This window comes from Geotrypetes seraphini, chromosome 2, assembly GCF_902459505.1.
Source record: "Geotrypetes seraphini chromosome 2, aGeoSer1.1, whole genome shotgun sequence".
Lineage (NCBI taxonomy): Eukaryota > Metazoa > Chordata > Amphibia > Gymnophiona > Dermophiidae > Geotrypetes > Geotrypetes seraphini.
This window is the reverse complement of record NC_047085.1, coordinates 497,494,601-497,511,472: the sequence shown is the minus strand read 5'-3', so window position 1 is coordinate 497,511,472 and position 16,872 is coordinate 497,494,601. Positions and strand designations below refer to the sequence as shown.

The 16,872-nt window shown below is 47.4% G+C and overlaps 1 protein-coding gene across 2 annotated transcripts in view; it reads left to right on the top strand.

Moving 5' to 3' along the window:
- Positions 1-16,872, top strand: part of LOC117354450 (retinoic acid receptor responder protein 2-like) — a 47,498-nt gene that overhangs the window by 7,337 nt on the left and 23,289 nt on the right. The gene's annotated exons all lie outside the window — the stretch shown is intronic.

Below are 16,872 nucleotides of genomic sequence, written 5' to 3'. Positions count from 1 at the left end.
TCCCCAAGCTACATCACCCCTCACTTCACCCTTAACCACAACTATAAGAACTCCCGAAAAATTCAACTCTTCGCCTTCCCCTTCCTAAAACTATGCCACTCAAAAAAATTCCTTGACAAAACCTACGCCTTCCAAGCCGCCAAACTAAACCCTTGGCTAGCCCAAATGGTCCTCAAGGCCTACAACTACCTCGACTTTAGAAAATTACTCAAAACTCACCTATTCCGAGACCAAGACCCTTAATGCCCCTTTTCAATCCTCCCCCCGTTCTGATCTACTCCCCTCCCCCATCTCCCTCCTCTCCCCCCTACTCTCCTTGCTGTTCGCAACTCTATGATCAATTCGATATGTAACCACAGGGCCGCCATCAGGGCAGTACTACCAGTCCTGCATTCAGGGGCCCGGAGCTGACAGGGGGCCCAGGCTCCCCCAGAGTCCTAGGCAGTGTTCTAAGGCAGGGGCGCCAGTAGCTCGCCAAGGCAAAGTGAGTCGATCACCCAGGACTCACTTTGTCTTGGCGATCTAATCTATCGGACCTATCAGTCTTCCTCTCCCCGACGTCAATTCTGCAGTTGGAGAGGAAGTTCGGGCCAGCCAATCACTGCCTGGCTGGGCGGAACTTCCTCTCCGACGGCAGAATTGACGTCGGGGAGAGGAAGACTGATTGGCCCGAAGCAGGGAGAGCATGCGTCGGCGTCGGGGCCTGTTATCCATTGGTGGGTCCTGTTCCCCGATGGCAGCGGCAGTGGCAGTGGCTTGGGGAACGGCAGGGAGAAAGAAAGAAAGGGGGCAGGCAGAGAAACAGAAAAAAAGAAAGAAAGGTCAGGGAGAGAGGAAGAAAAAGTTGGGGGAGGGAATGAGGTGTGGAGGAGAGAAAGCATACAGGCTGATAGAAGGGAAGAAAGATTGGATGCACAGTCAGAAGAAGAAAGTGCAACCAGAGACTCATGAAATCACCAGACAAGGTAGGAAAATGATTTTATTTTAAATTTAGCAAAGTGGAGGCAGTATTACCACAGTTTTCAAAGGAATTTGCCCAAATAACTTAATAGTTAACTGGGTAAATTCCCAGAGATGAAAACTTCCCTTCACTTACTATGCACAGTTCTGAATTTATATCTGCTGTCTATATTTTACAATATGGTCCCCTTTTACTAAACCGCAATAGTGGTTTTTAGCGCAGGGAGCCTATGAGCGTCAAGAGCAGCGCTGGGCATTCAGCGCAGCTCCCTGCGCTAAAAACTGCTATTGTGGTTTATTAAAAAGGATGGAGGGTATATTTGTCTGTTTTTGTATGGTTGTTACTGAGGTGACAATGCATTGAGTCATCTGCCTTGACCTCTGAAAAAAACCCAGAATAGGAATGATAATTAACATTTTCTCAGCGTATAGTGTGCTTTGTGTTTTTTAATTTTATTGTTGGTAGATCATTTTGACTTGGTCATTTTAAAGTAGCTCACAAGCTCAAAAAGTTTGGGCACCTCTGAGCTAGAGCGTTGAAACTGTGTATTTCTATTTTATCCCCCCTTTTACAAAACTGTGGAGCGTTTTTTATCACCAGCCGTGTTGGTAGCAGCTCTGATGCTCAGAATTCTATGAGCGTCAGGGCTGTTACCACTACAGTTTTGTAAAAGAGTGAGGGGTTAGTTTGTGATGACATATTCCATACTAGGCAAAGGTGTTTTCTGTGTTCTGTGTGTTCGAAAGACAAGGATTGACTGGTCTGGCTTGTTTAGTTTTACAATGGGTGTATTGATGTACTGCTCATTGCAATATGTAAGATACTGCCTTTTCCTAGGTACTCATGTGTGACGTGTGGTTTGTTACTAAAAATCATGTTTTTCTTACAGATGGGGGGGGGTGCCAAAAAATGATGGGCTCCGGGTGTTACATATGCTACGTACGCCACTGTATGTAAAGATACCAGAAAGCTGGCGTAGCAAAAACTTTAAGTAAATTGTTATTCTTCTAAGTTTTGAGTATTTAACCCTCCCACAATCTCACGGGCACTCGTTTCAAGTTTATTGAGATTTTGATTTAAATGCAATATCAAATATTTTCAATGCGTATAACAAAAATAAATTTGGGGAAATAAATAAAACCATTTGAACAATAAACATACAAACATATCCATAGATGATTAAAATTACATAAGGAGTACAAGGATAAACTACATTTGTTTAAAAATGCGTTCTCCGCGCCTGCTCATAAATTTGTTGACTGGAAGGATCCAGCAATGTGGCCAGATGCCATTCAGGACAAAGACAGAGAAAGAATTGTGCAATTTGGATTAATGATGGAAGATGATTTAAAGCAAATGGCACAGTCTATGAGTAAAGATCTTGACGGACATTCTTTTTATGAATATCTCCTCTGCCAAATCACCCAATGGACGTGAGAAGATTTTACGGGACTGGCTTAGGTGGAGCATTAGCAAAAAAGTATGTGTGTATTCGGCCCATGGAAGAAGGGGGGGGGCGCGGGGGGGCCCAATAGGATTGCTCAGTAAGGGGCCCAGAAATTTCTGATGGCGGCCCTGTGTAACCACTTGTAACTACTCTCGCCTTGCTGTTTGCAACTCTATGATCAATTTGATATGTAACCACTTGTAATCTCTGTCTAACTAATGTGAACCGCCTAGAACTCTTCGGGGTATGGCGGTATACAAAAATAAAGTTATTATTATTATTTTATCCTGGGAGCGGAAGGACCTGTTCGGCATGTACGGAGGAAGCTTAGAAACATAGAAACATAGAAATAGACGGCAGATAAGGGCCCACGGCCCATCTAGTCTGCCCACCTTAATGTCCCTCCCCTACCTTTGCCCTGTGAATAGATCCCATGTGCCGATCCCATTTGGCCTTAAAATCAGGCACGCTGCTGGCCTCAATCACCTGTAGTGGAAGACTATTCCAGCGATCAACCACTCTTTCAGTGAAAAAGAATTTCCTGGTGTCACCTCGTAGTTTCCCGCCCCTGATTTTCAACGGATGCCCTCTTGTTGTCGTGGGACCCTTGAAAAAGAAGATATCTTCCTCCGCCTCGATGCGGCCCGTAAGATACTTGAACGTCTCGATCATGTCCCCCCTCTCTCTGTGCTCCTCGAGCGAGTATAGCTGTAATTTGTCAAGCCGTTTTTCGTATGGTAGATCCTTGAGTCCCGAGATCATCCGGGTGGCCATTCTTTGCACCGACTCCAGTCTCAGCACATCCTTGCGATAATGCGGCCTCCAGAATTGCACACAGTATTCCAGGTGGGGCCTCACCATGGATCTATACAATGGCATAATGACTTCCGCCTTACGACTGACGAAACCCCTTCGTATGCAGCCCATGATTTGTCTTGCCTTGGACGAAGCCTGCTCCACTTGATTGGCAGACTTCATGTCCTCACTGACGATTACCCCCAAGTCTCGTTCTGCTACCGTTTTTGCTAGGATCTTGCCATTAAGGGTATAAGACTTGCATGGATTCTGGCTGCCCAGGTGCATAACTTTGCATTTTTTGGCATTGAAGTTGAGTTGCCATGTCCTAGACCATCGCTCCATTAGGAGTAGGTCGTGCATCATGTTGTCGGGCACTGAATCTTCGTCTGTTGTGCATTTGCCCACTACATTACTAAGTTTGGCGTCATCGGCGAATAATGTTATTTTACCTCGAAGCCCTTCTGCCAAGTCTCTTATAAAGATGTTGAGGGGTCACGTGATGCGGAGCTAGAGAGCAGACGCGTGTGCCTCGAGCTCCTGAGCCCCGCTCTCCTTATCGGCAATTTGGCCCGGGCAACTTCACTTCCCCCTGCTCCGACCTAATCTCGGCGATGCACGATTTCAACGGCGGTTGCCTACGGCCCGGGGACCCGATGGCTGCTAAGACGCTGCGTCGGGAGAAAGAAAAAACAAAACCGGCGGATCCTAAGATGGCGGACGGTGAGGGCCCGGATGGGGGGATGGTAAACCCAGCATGGTTACAGGCGATCGTGTCGGAGGTGAAGGACGCCATTAAATCCTCCTTAGATCCGCGTCTTCAATCCATCACGGACAAGTTGGAGGTGGTGGACAGCCGGTTGGAGTCTCTGAGGGGAGAGTTTGCGGGTTGCTGCCAGAGAGTATCTGCGCTGGAGGACACCGTGGCTCAGGTTTCCACCACACAGACCGACCTGCAAGCCCGGGTCCGTTCTCTGGAGGATAAGCTGGATGACGCGGAAAATCGCTCTCGACGGGGGAATCTGCGCCTGGTGGGCTTGCCGGAATCGGTTACCGAAGCGGAACTTCGCGAGTTTTTGGAGCGCTGGCTGGTTGAGACCTTGGAGTTGCGTTCTGCTGCGGGGCCCCTGTGGATTGAACGAGTTCACCGGCTTGGACCTCGGCGGGCCCCTTCTGAAAAGCCGCGGGTGGTGATCTTTAAGCTCCTTAACTATGTGCACAAAATGGAGATCCTCCGCGCCATCCGACAGAAGGGGCCACTTCTTTATGAAAATCACCGCGTCCTATGCTTTCAGGATTACTCGCCTCGGGTCTCCAGTCAGCGGCGAGCCTATGCCTCCCTCTGCGCGGATCTGCACCGCAAACACGTGCAGTTCGCATTGCTATATCCTGCAAAGCTTAAGATCTTTTACGAGGGTAAACCTCACTTCTTCGACACCCTGCAGGCCGCATCACACTTTGTGGCCCAGATGGCGATCCCCTCTACCAGCTCTGCTACCCCATAGAGTTGATGGGTCCATGCTGAGGGCAGCTAATGTGTTTGACCTATGCGCTGGATCTATGACTTTGTGACTTTGGGATTTGTTACCATCTGCCACCCCTGCCAGCCGGCCTGTTGACTTTGCTGGTTACCCCGGGTGGGGGAGGGGATTCCCCTCCTTCTTCCTTGGGAGCTCCCTTGGATGGGGCCTGCTGTTCCTGGCTTGGGGAACTGGCGACCAGCTTATGATTCTCTGTTATGCAATTTGGGCTGCTGTGCCTTACCTTTGTTACATTTTAATTTATTTTATTTGGGACCCTTTTGTTGAACGCAATGGTGTCTGGCGGGGTGTTTGCTTGTGGGGGCGGGGTGTGTATGTGTAGTGGATGTATTAGGGTGCTAGGTGTACTGGTGGAACTGTGAGGGTGGGAGTGGGAGTTCTGAGGTTGTTTCTTTATCTTCTGGGATTGGATGCTTGATGGGAAGTGTAGAATTGGGCTACAGATGGTTATACTTTTTTTTGCTCTATGGTGGGGACTAGCGGCCACTATATCCCTTGACTCTGGTTCCGGATGCTCGGGGTCTGGAGAGGGGGGGGTTTGCTGTGGGGGGAGATTCTTTTGCAGCGGCTTAGCCCCTTTTTCCCCTTCCCCTTCAGTAGGGGCTTCTTAGTAGGGTTCTTGGGTTGGGATGTGGAGGGTTTGTGCATTTGTTGCTGGGATTGGACAGAACGAGGGGGGCTCTGGGGGCTCGAGGCGACCCTGGTTGTCCTCAGGGACGCAGATGTTTCACGGGGGGGGGCAGGGGGGATATCCCAATGGGGATTAGGGGACAGGGGGATTGTTGGGAGTGGTGGGGGTTGCTGGGGACGGATCTCTTTCCTTCTTTTTCTTTCTTCTGCTTGTTTAGGTATTTTTGGTTTCAGTAAAATTCTTCTTCTAGTTGCCTGGAGGTCTGGCTGGGGGGGGGTCTCTCCCGGGGCTCAAGGTCTCAGTAAGCATTTTGGGAGTTTGCCCACCGCTGAGATAGAGTTGAGGATCTGGTGGGTCTGTAGGCTGGGGCGGCCTCACCATCCTTATACTCCGTTGCTGGGTTGTCTTATGTTCTGGGCCTTTATGGCTTCTGATGGTTAAATTCATATCTTGGAATGTTAACGGGGTTACTTCACCTGTTAAGAGACAGAAAATATTGCAGACCCTAAACAGACACAAGGCAGATGTTGCCTTCTTACAGGAGACGCACCTGACCTCTTCGGAACATGATAAATTTGCTCGCTGGTGGGTGGGGAGGGTGGTGGGAGCAGCCGCTGTACACCGTAAGTCTGGAGTATTGATTCTTTTGCGCAAGACGTTGGACGCTGTAGTACACGGGGTTTATGAGGACCCACTAGGAAGGTTTGTGCTGGCTCATGTCACGTTGGCTAGAAAGTCTCTTCTCCTTTGTAATATTTACACACCGAATGTCTATGATAAAGTATTTTACACTCGCCTGTTTAAAGCGCTGACCGGGTTTCCTGGGGTACCCTTGGTAATGGGTGGTGATTTTAATATTGTTCATGAGCCTTGCTTAGATAAGTCTGATCCCCGTCCCCATGAGCGCAGGGATTCGTCTAGGGGAATCCCCCTGCTGTGTTCTTCTTTAGATCTGGTGGACATTTGGCGCGTACTGCATCCCGGGGAACGTGATTATACGCATTTGTCCCGGGCTCACGGTACCCAATCCCGGATTGATTATTGGCTCTTCTCTTCTAGCCTTTTTTCTTCGGTGAGAGATGCGGGGATTGGCCCATATTGCGTTTCTGATCATGCTTTTGTTTGGAGTACTTTGGATATGGGGACGGGCAGTGTGGGCTCCCGGAGATGGCGTTTCCCGCCCGCGTTGTACAAAGACCCAGGGTTTCCTGATCATCTGCTTCAGAAGTGGAAGGATTATCAACTTCATAATGCAGGTCATATGGATGATCCGGTCCTGTTCTGGGACGCAGCCAAGGCTGTGCTCCGGGGGGAAATAATCGCGTATGCTAGTTTTAAGAGGAGGGCACGGGATCGGGAGATCTTACGCTTAGAAAAACAGGTGAGGGCTGCTCGGATGTGGTATGCTTGTGCTCCGACGCATTGGCGACGTAGTAATCTATTGGCGTCTCAGGCCTCACTGAATGAGTTGCTGCAGGCTCGCTCTGCTCGCTCGATGCTATATTTTAAACATCAATTCCATTTGCATGGCAATAAGGGGGGTAGGCTGTTAGCTAATCTGGTTCGGACGGCGGACGGTCCTCGTCGAGTGCTGCGGGTGGTGGGGGAGGGGGGCGGCTTGGTGGGCTCGGATGCTGAGATAGTGTCGGTTTTTCGCACCTTTTATCAGAAGCTATATTCCCGGCCTGACGAGCCGGACTTACCTAGTGATCTTTATTTAGATAATGTTTCTGTGCCTAAAGTGACTGCTCTTCAACTCCAGCGGTTGAATGCGCCTATCTCCACTGATGAAGTGGCCCTGGCAATTCAATCTAGTCAATTGTGGAAGGCGCCGGGACCGGATGGCTTTCGAGCTGAATTCTATAAATTACTTTCAATGGAGATAGCTCCTCTTTTGGCATCCACCTTTACTGTATACGTTACACAGGGATCTCTGCCACTGTCTTTACGCGATGCTCACATAGTACTACTCTTGAAACCGGGACGTGATCCCACATTGGCGGGTTCCTATCGTCCGATTTCCCTCCTTAACTTGGAGGCCAAGTTTTTTGCGAAAATTTTGGCCAACCGATTGGCTGGTGTCCTCCCTGACCTGGTCGATGATTCTCAGGTTGGATTTGTTCGGACCCGTCAGAGCTCCAGAAACATCCGCCGTCTTTTGACTTCTTTGGAGTTTGTCGCTTCTCGTCGCGTGCCTTCTCTGTTGGTCAGTTTTGATGCAGAGAAGGCCTTTGATAGGGTCTCTTGGCCCTTCATGTTTGCCACGCTTCGACATTATGGTTTTGCTGGGTTCTTTCTCGAGGCCATTAATGCCCTTTATGCTTCCCCGTCGGCGGCACTTTGGGTGAATGGTATCCTTTCTGAGTCTTTTGATATCCGGAAGGGCACGCGGCAGGGATGTCCGTTGTCCCCCTTGTTGTTTGTTCTTACGTTGGATCCATTGATTCGGGAAGTGCTGCAGAACCCTGACATTAGTGGGGTTCGTATTGGTCGGGAGTCTTTCGTGGTTTCTGCATTTGCGGATGATCTCCTTGTACATCTTACTAATCCAGCTACCTCATTGCCTGCTCTACTGATGGCGATAGCTGAATATGGGGATTTCTCCGGTTTTCGGTTGAATCTAGACAAGTCTTTAGCCCTTCCGACGGCCCCGGAGGTTCGGGATTCCTGGCCGGGGATGTTCCCATTGCGTTGGGCGACCGGTGCTTTTCGTTACTTGGGGATCCAGTTGACCTCTTCGGTCGCTACTCTTAAGCAGACCAACCTACGCTTGCTTTTGGATTATACTCGTCAACGGCTGGACCGATGGAAATTTTTTCCCCTTTCGGTGCATGGTCGTATTCACCTTTTCAATATGCTTATATTTCCCAAATGGCTGTATGTCCTACAGTTACTACCTATACGCTTATTGCAGAAGGATCTCCGGGCATTTTATAGACTTCTTTCTAAGTTTCTTTGGAATGGGAAAAAACCGCGGATGCAGTTCCGTTTTTTACTGGGGTCTTGGTCGAGGGGGGGCATGGGCGTCCCTGATTTGCAGAAATATAATCAGGCTTGCCTGCTCCGTTATCTGGGGGATTGGATACTGGACCAGAACGTCTATACTTGCTTTGCTTATGAACGGGCGTACTATTCTCCTTGGCATTTATCATCCCTATTACATGCGCCTCGATCTTCCGTGCCTTCTTCCTTACGCTCCAGCTTGTTGTTGGGATCTTTGCGTGATATCTGGAAGAGTTTGGTGTTGCTTTTAGGAGGGAGGCCGGGGGCCTCTGACCAGTTGCCTCTGCAGGGGAATCTTCAGTTCTTACCCGGTACTTCTTCGGCTTCCTTTCGGAGTTGGGGCCTACTTGGATTGACTACTTTGGAGCATGTCCTCACCGAGGCTGGGACTCTCTGCTCTTGGCCGGCACTACGACTACGGACGGGGATCAGGGACACTGACTTTTTTGCGTATCTACAATTAGACCATTACGTTCATTCCTTGAGGGTGGAGGATTTGCAGCTGGGTTTGGGTGGCCGACTTCGCTCATTTTTCGCTAGTTTTGCTGATGGGGGGCTTTCGGTTTCCGCGTTGCATAAAGCTCTTTGTTTGTTGACCCCGCCTCGCTCTTGGGACTCTTTGTGTGCACGGTGGGCCAGGGATTTGGACCTTCTCCCGGCGGACTTGGATGTGGGAGGTCTTATTCGGCGCATCCCAACAGTCTCTGTTTCTGCTGAACTTAGGGAATGTCAGTTTCGGGTGCTCCATAGGGCTTATTTCACGAAGGTTCAGCTGTTCCACTCTGCTTTGACCGACTCTGATCAATGTGAGAAATGTAATGCTGCCCCAAACTCCTTCTTTCACGCTTTTTGGAGTTGTCCGATTGTTCAGTCCTTCTGGAAGAGGGTGGTTCGCTTTTTGGAGGCTCTGATGGGCTGTCCTGTTCCTCTCACTCCAGTGGGGTTTCTCCTAGACAGATTTGAGGCTTTTCATTTATCGCCTGGAGTAGGTTGTTTATTCCTGCGGAAGGCGGGCTTGGTGGCCAAGAAGATTATCTTGACCGAGTGGGTGTCGGCTGACCCTCCTGCGTATTGGGCCTGGCGTAATCGGCTGCATGCATTGATGTTACTAGAGAGAGGTCGGGTGCGTACTTCCCTTCGTCAATCCAAGATTTTTCTGCGGGTCTGGAGACCCTATATTTATTCTCTGTCTCCTAGAATTCGGAGTTCGATTCTTAACACTTTGAGGCTTTGATCTGCTGGAGCGGTGGGCGTTGTTGCTCTGGGGTGCCCCTCCTTGGCCAAGGACCTCCTATTCTTTTATTCCTCTTTCTTATAATTTTAGTTCGGGGACGGGGAGGGGAGAGGTTTGGCATTTCTTCTCAGGGCTCATAAGAGTTCAGGGCTCTGTTTGCAGGGTATCTTTGTATATATTGTCTATGCCTTTCCATAGGTTAGCGCTTACAGTTCTCTGCTATTAGCTGCACATATTCATACTTCTCCGTCCCCCCCTCTTCTTTTTTTTTTTTTTTTTATATATTTTTTATTTTCTCTTCTTCTGGAGGGGTGTTGGGTTGGGTGGAGGGGGGAATGGGGTGGGAGGGGGGCGGGAAGGGGAGAGTTTGGAGAGTTGATATCTATTTGACGCATCGCCAGTGCCTTTCTTGTGTTTCCTTGCTTTGATTCTGCTGATGTTAGACGCATATCTGTTTTTGGCTAAGCGATGATGGACAATTTCTTGACATTTGCTCCGGCTCTCCCTGCTTTCTTTGATCTGTACATGTTTCTGATATTTCTGTTTGGTTTTGAAAATTCAATAAACAGTTTGTACATAAAGATGTTGAATAGGATTGGGCCCAAGACTGAGCCCTGTGGTACTACACTAATCACCTCCGTCATTTTGGAGGGGGTGCCGTTCACTACCACCCTTTGGAGCCTACCTCCAAGCCAGCTCCCAACCCATTTCGTCAATGTGTTACCTAATCCTATAGAACTCATCTTGCTCAGTAACCTGCGGTGTGGTATTCTATCGAATGCTTTGCTAAAGTCCAGGTACACGATGTCCAGGGACTCCCCAATATCCAGCTTCCCCGTTACCCAGTCAAAGAAGCTGATCAGGTTGGATTGGCAGGATCTCCCCTTAGTAAATCCATGTTGTCGGGGATCCCGTAGATTCTCCTCATCCAGGATCTTATCTAATTGGCGTTTGATTAGAGTTTCCATTAGTTTGCTCACTATCGATGTTAGACTCACTGGTCTGTAGTTTGCTGTCTCCATCTTTGATGGTCATGTTAACTTTGCTTAGAAGTGTACGTAGTCTAGGTATGACCTTTGACCTGTTGCAATTAATGAAAGTGCAAGTAAAGAAAGTGGTTATAGCTGTGCTGTTTAAACTGGGTCTTTTAACCAGATGGTGAGATATTATACCCCTGAATGTAGAGAATGACATGGTGACAAAATTCATCATCGTTCCCATCCCCATGGATAACCACAGAAAATCATCCCATGTCATTCTTTAGTGTCTATCTCAACTTCAGTTCTTCTGCACCACCATTCTTCAATGCAAAGCTTGAGGGTCAGTGGCTCTGCCCATTCATTGATTCTTATGTGAGCCAATTATAGGATAATGAAGCCTTGTGACATCACTGATGAGGCTGGCTCTTAGGTAATGGTGGAATGAGGCATTATGAAATCACAATCTCAGCTCTGGAATGTTGCTACTCTGGGTTTCTAACAGGTACTTGGGACCTGGGATGACCACTGCTGGAAACAAGATACTGGGCTTGATGGACCCAGTATGGCAATGCTTATGGTCTTACAGTATGTTCTAACCATCCCATGTCATTCTTTCATGTCTATCTCAACCTCAGTCCTTCTACACCAGCATTCTTCAATGCAAGGCTTGAGGGTCAGTGGCTGAGCCCATTCATACTCTGATTATTATGTGAGTCAAGTATAGGATAATGAACCTATTGTGTGACATCACTGATGAGGTTGGCTCTTATTGGTGGAATAAAGTATTATGACATCACAGTATCAGCTCTGGATACCAGAGATTGTCATTTCGTGTCTATCTCAACCTCAGTCCTTCTACACCAGCATTCTTCAATGCAAGGCTTGAGGGTCAGTGGCTGAGCCCATTCATACTCTGATTATTATGTGAGTCAAGTATAGGATAATGAACCTATTGTGTGACATCACTGATGAGGTTGGCTCTTATTGGTGGAATAAAGTATTATGACATCACAGTATCAGCTCTGGATACCAGAGATTGTCATTTCGTGTCTATCTCAACCTCAGTCCTTCTACACCAGCATTCTTCAATGCAAGGCTTGAGGGGTCAGTGGCTGAGCCCATTCATACTCTGATTCTTATGTGAGCCAAGTATAGGATAATGAACCCATTGTGACATCACTGATGAGGGTGGAATGAGGCATTATGGCATCGCATCTGGAATGTTGCTACTTTGGGTTTCTGACAGGGACTTGGGATCTGGGTTGGCCACTGCTGGAAACAGGATACAGGGCGTGCTGTCTGTCCCAGTATGGCAGTGCTTATGTTCTAACCATCCCATGTCATTTTTTTGTGTCTATCTCAACCTCAGTCCTTCTACACCAGCATTCTTCAATGCAAAGCTTGAGGGTCAGTGTGGCTGGGCCCATTCATACTCAGAACTAGTGCTTGGTGCATCCAATGGTAGTGCTTACATTTTGATGACAATTAACCCCTTAATGTAATAGCTTTCCTTTATAGCGCACCAGAGTGTAGCAAATATCACAGTTCCTTCTATGATTGGAGCACTGTTTGATGTCACAGTATCAGCATGGAACTCACTGCCTGGCTGTAACAATGCATAATAAAGAAAACAGAAATGATTTAAAGTCAAAGCTTTACTTACGTGTCTCATAGAGACAGATAACATGCCAAACATACACTCATGCACCCTGCAGCCAGTACCCACACAGTTCTTACCACCTTAAGAGAAACATTTCACTATATTTCTTCCTTTAGAGTCCCAAACATCCTCTGCCCGATATTCAGGGGTAGCTAACCAGCCAGGAACTGCTCCCAGCTGGCTAAGTACCGCTAAGCTGACTAACTGCTGATATTCAGCAGGAGATAGCCAGCTATTTCCTGTTGAATATCCCATTCAGAGGATTGGTCGGTGACCGGCTATGTCACATGACATAACTGGTCACCGCCAATATTCAGCAGCTTGCCGGCAAAGGCTTGTGGCCAGAAAGTCTTGCCTTGAAAGCTTTTTCTTTGGCTGCTAGGTCTTAGCTGGCCAGACGAAGAACATTGGCTTGGCTGGCTAAGTCCATAGCGGCTGAAATGAAACTGGAAATTCAAAGTCTGTGGCCGGATATGACCCCGGCATTGAATATCTGGGTTCTCTGACAACAGGCTGCCTCCCGAAGTCTGAATATCGGAGCCCCTGAGTCTGTGAATGAAGGAAAGGGAAATGTTTCATTGTGTCGCATTTTAATGTATACACTTTTCATTTTGTATCATATGGACCTTTAACGTATTGCGTTGTAATTACCTTGATGATTAAGAAAAGGTGAATAATCGGGTGAATAAATGGAAATATGCAACTACACAGAGAAAAATGGAATTTGACAGCAGGCAAAGAATCTAAGGTCCATTACATTACATATACACAGGAGTCCGTATATTAGATGATCAATCCATGCTCGTGAACTACTTGCAGAAAGGTGTCAATCACATCTTTCAGCTCCTCCTCCTTGACTTGTGGAGTATAGTTCCCTCTCCAGTTTTTCCTTCTGAAAACAAACCAAGAAGTGTTCTGATCTGCTCTGTTTGGTTTTTATTATTTTGGGGTCTTTTTACTCTGTTTTCAGGAAGCTTTGGTGCCAAAGGACCCCATATTTGGGGCTACTCTGCCTGAGAGAGAACACAGACTCCACGAGGGTGGACTGAAGCTCACAGGACAACCTCTGGGTGGATCTGATGAGCCAGTCTGCTTTTGTTACTTCGAGGCTCAGGGTTTGTTCCCCTGGGAGCCTGCTTGTCTTCTGATTTATTAAAGGCTTAAGCGCAGGCTGTGGGGCCTCTGTGTGAATCCCTTTGGGTTTCAGGGAGCCGGCTGCATTTTATTCTCCCTTGTCACACCATGAGGATCTGTGGGGGTTGAGCCTTCAATTCCTGTCTGACTGGCAGTCCAAAGATTTTCAGGTCTGGACTGTTCCACAAGGATTCAAGGCAGAAAGTTCTCTTCAGTCAGGCTGAAGCAAAGCTGACACTGGCAAGCTCCAGCAGCAGCAGAACTGTGAGTACAGCCCATTATTCCCTATGGGGAAAATCAGAGGGGTCTGAAAAATATGAATTTAAGGGATAGGATCCCCTACCTCCAAAACTCCTTTCCCTGAGTTTTTTTAAACCTTCAGGAAAGACCTCAAGGGCCATTTTTGGTGTGATTTTTCTGGCAGTGGCCATCTTGGATTTTAAACAATATTTTTTTCTAAAGCCTCCATCTGCCTCAAAACCCCTCTATTTGGCTCAAAATTGACTGGTATGGACTGTTCTACCCCTATATCATGCCAGTTTTGTGCTAGATGATTGGCCAAGGAACATCCGTGTACCTTGTACCATGGCACATGCGAAGGAGGGGCGGGAGCCTTGGGCTTAGCTTCCTCTGAGTCTCTAGAGCTGGGGAACTGCAGGAGTGAAACACAAGTGGACACTCTGTGTCCAAGAGAAGCCTGTCCGAGGTCCTGCAGAGGTCATTGGGGCCTCCAGAATTTGAAGAGTTCTACTCCACTACCTGGAAAGGACAAATTAGTCTCGTCTTTCAGACCATCTTTTTGTACTGACTAGTCAGTCCTGACTAGGTAAACCAGCTTCCAAGGCATGAGTCTCGCCTTTCTGACCATCCTTATGTGCTGACTAGTCAGTCCAGACTAGGCAGATCAGTTTCCAAGGCTTCTGTCACCAGATGGATTTGCATGGCAATTTTGTCGGCGTACACTGGCTATGGCAAACAGCCACCTATTTCTGTCAAAGCTCATTCGACCAAAAGTGTGGCATCTTCACGGGCAGAATCCCAAGCAATTCCACTTGAATAGATCTGTAGAGCAGCTACTTGGTCTACTCTCCATATCTTTGCAAAGTTCTACAGAGTGGACATAGTGGCTTGAAAGGATGCTGCTTTTGGGTCTTCAGTCCTGCGGGCAGGCTCATCTGTCCCTCCCTCGATGTCTGACACTGCTTTGGTATGTCACCTAATGTATGGACTCTTGTGTATATGAAACATAATTAAAGGTTAGGTTCTTAGCTGGATAATCTTGTTTCTGTTAATATACACAGGAATCTATAAAGCCCACCCTGTGCATTCTGTAATTCGCCTGCTTTCTGCCTCAGACAACTCTATGGTTCGGAACAGGAGTTCTTCTTCTGTCATTTAGATCAGTGTTCTTCAACCTTTTTACACCCGTGGACCGGCAGAAATAAAATAATTATTTTGTGGACCAGCAAACTACTAAGACTGAAATTTTTAAAAAAACATTTCCTCCCCATCTCTGTGAGCTCCATCCCCGCAAACCATCTGATCCCATCTGCACAAGCCGCAGTTATGATTTTACATTGAACGTATTTTATTAAAGTATAAAAAGAAACAATATTCTGTACAATTGTCATTTTATAAATACAAATATACAGAGCAAGGACCAACAAAACCCCTGTCTCCCCTCCCCTTCACATATATCCCCTCTACTATCAAGAAAATTGAACAAGCCAAGTTATTACAGAATGCTACACAGAAATATCATGCTAGCAGTATACTGAAGTCACACATGACAGGAATAGTGTTAGGGGAGTGCCCCCTGGTCAGAGAGAGCCCTGGGTTTTGCAGTCCCCAGTTTTGTCTCTAGCAGGATATATATTTCAAATCTGATATATTCTAATGACAAAATAGAAATAAATTTATTTTTTCTACCTTTTGTTGTCTCTGGTTTCTGCTTTCATCTTCTTTTCACTCTTTTCCTTCCAGCGTCTGCCCTGTCTCTTCAATCCAGCATCTGCCCGTTCCATCTATTGTCTGCCTTCTCTCCTTTCCATATGTATCTGACTTCTTTCTATGCCCCTCTCCACTTTCCATCCAGCCTGTGCCTCCTCTCTCCTTTTTACATCATTCATTCCAGCTTCACTGCTGTCTTCATTTTTATCTCTCCTACACCAGATCTAGCATTGTTGTCCCTCTCTTCTTATTTATCTGCTGACCCCTTCCCATCATCAATCTCTCTACTTTCTCATGCCTGTCTCTCCCCATACCCTCCTCTAATCACCCTGCTAGCTGTTTCCTTTCTTTTTTCTTTCTCCTTTCCCTCATCCTCCTGTCCAGCAGTAACTCTCTTCCCTTCCTCCCCTCCCAGCAGCATCTCTCCTCCTTCCTTCCAGGTCCAGTAGCAGCTGTCCCTTTTTTCCCTTGCCCAGCAGCTTCCCAGACTCCTTTCCCTCCTTCCCTCTAGGTCCAGTAGCAGCTGTCCCTTTTTTTCCCTTGTCCAGCAGCTTCCCAGACTCCTTTTCCTCCTTCCCTCTAGGTCCAGTAGCAGCTGTCCCTTTTTTTCCCTTGCCCAGCAGCTTCCCAGCCTCCAATGGTGGCTTTCTCCCCTCCCAGAAGCTCTCCTTTCTTGCCAGCGCAGCGATTCAGGAAGGCAGCCTCGGGTCCTTTGTTGGGTCGCGCCGCCTCTGAGAAAAGAGGAAGTTGCATTATCAGAGACGGCTGCGACTCAGCAAAAGCCCCAAGGCTGCCTTCCTGAATCGCTGTGCTGGTAAGTAAGGAGAGCTGCTGAGAGGAGAGAAAGCCACTGTCGGAGGCTCCCCATGATCTCTGCGGACCAGCTGGAATTATCTCGATCTCGCCTGCCCTGCGCAGACCGGCAGAAATTTCCTGTGGACCAGCACCGGTCCACGGACCGGCAGTTGAAGAACAGTGATTTAGATGACCATGTATGATTAAGAGCAGGACAGAAACGCCCCTCCTTCTCATTTCTCCTGTTACAGCGTAGCTTGATTACTTTGGTACAAACTGAAGAGGAAGCTATACTCCACTGGTGAAGGAGGAGGAGCTGAAAGATGTGATTGACATCCTTCTGCAAGTGGTTCACGAGCATGGATTGATCACCTAATGTACGAATTCCTGTATATATTAACAGAAACAAGATTATCCAGGTATGAATCTAATCTTTCATTAGTCTGCCCACTTTTCTTGTGCAAAGTGATTTTTTTATTTTGCTTATTCAATGCTTTTTGGATTTTGTTACTGTTTCCATTGAGCAGCCTTTATATGCATCCTCCATCTTTTCACAAATCTTTGAAAAATTACTCACAGTGACATGTAATTCACCTTCGCAGTCTTGTAACTCAAAGCGCAATCTCCTTTCTCTTCTCCTACTTATGCTCTGAATATCGTCGACTGTATAATGCTACTCATTTTGAAACCGTGTAATACACAGACCCTGTAACTCTCCTGTTACTATCACTAGATGTTCAA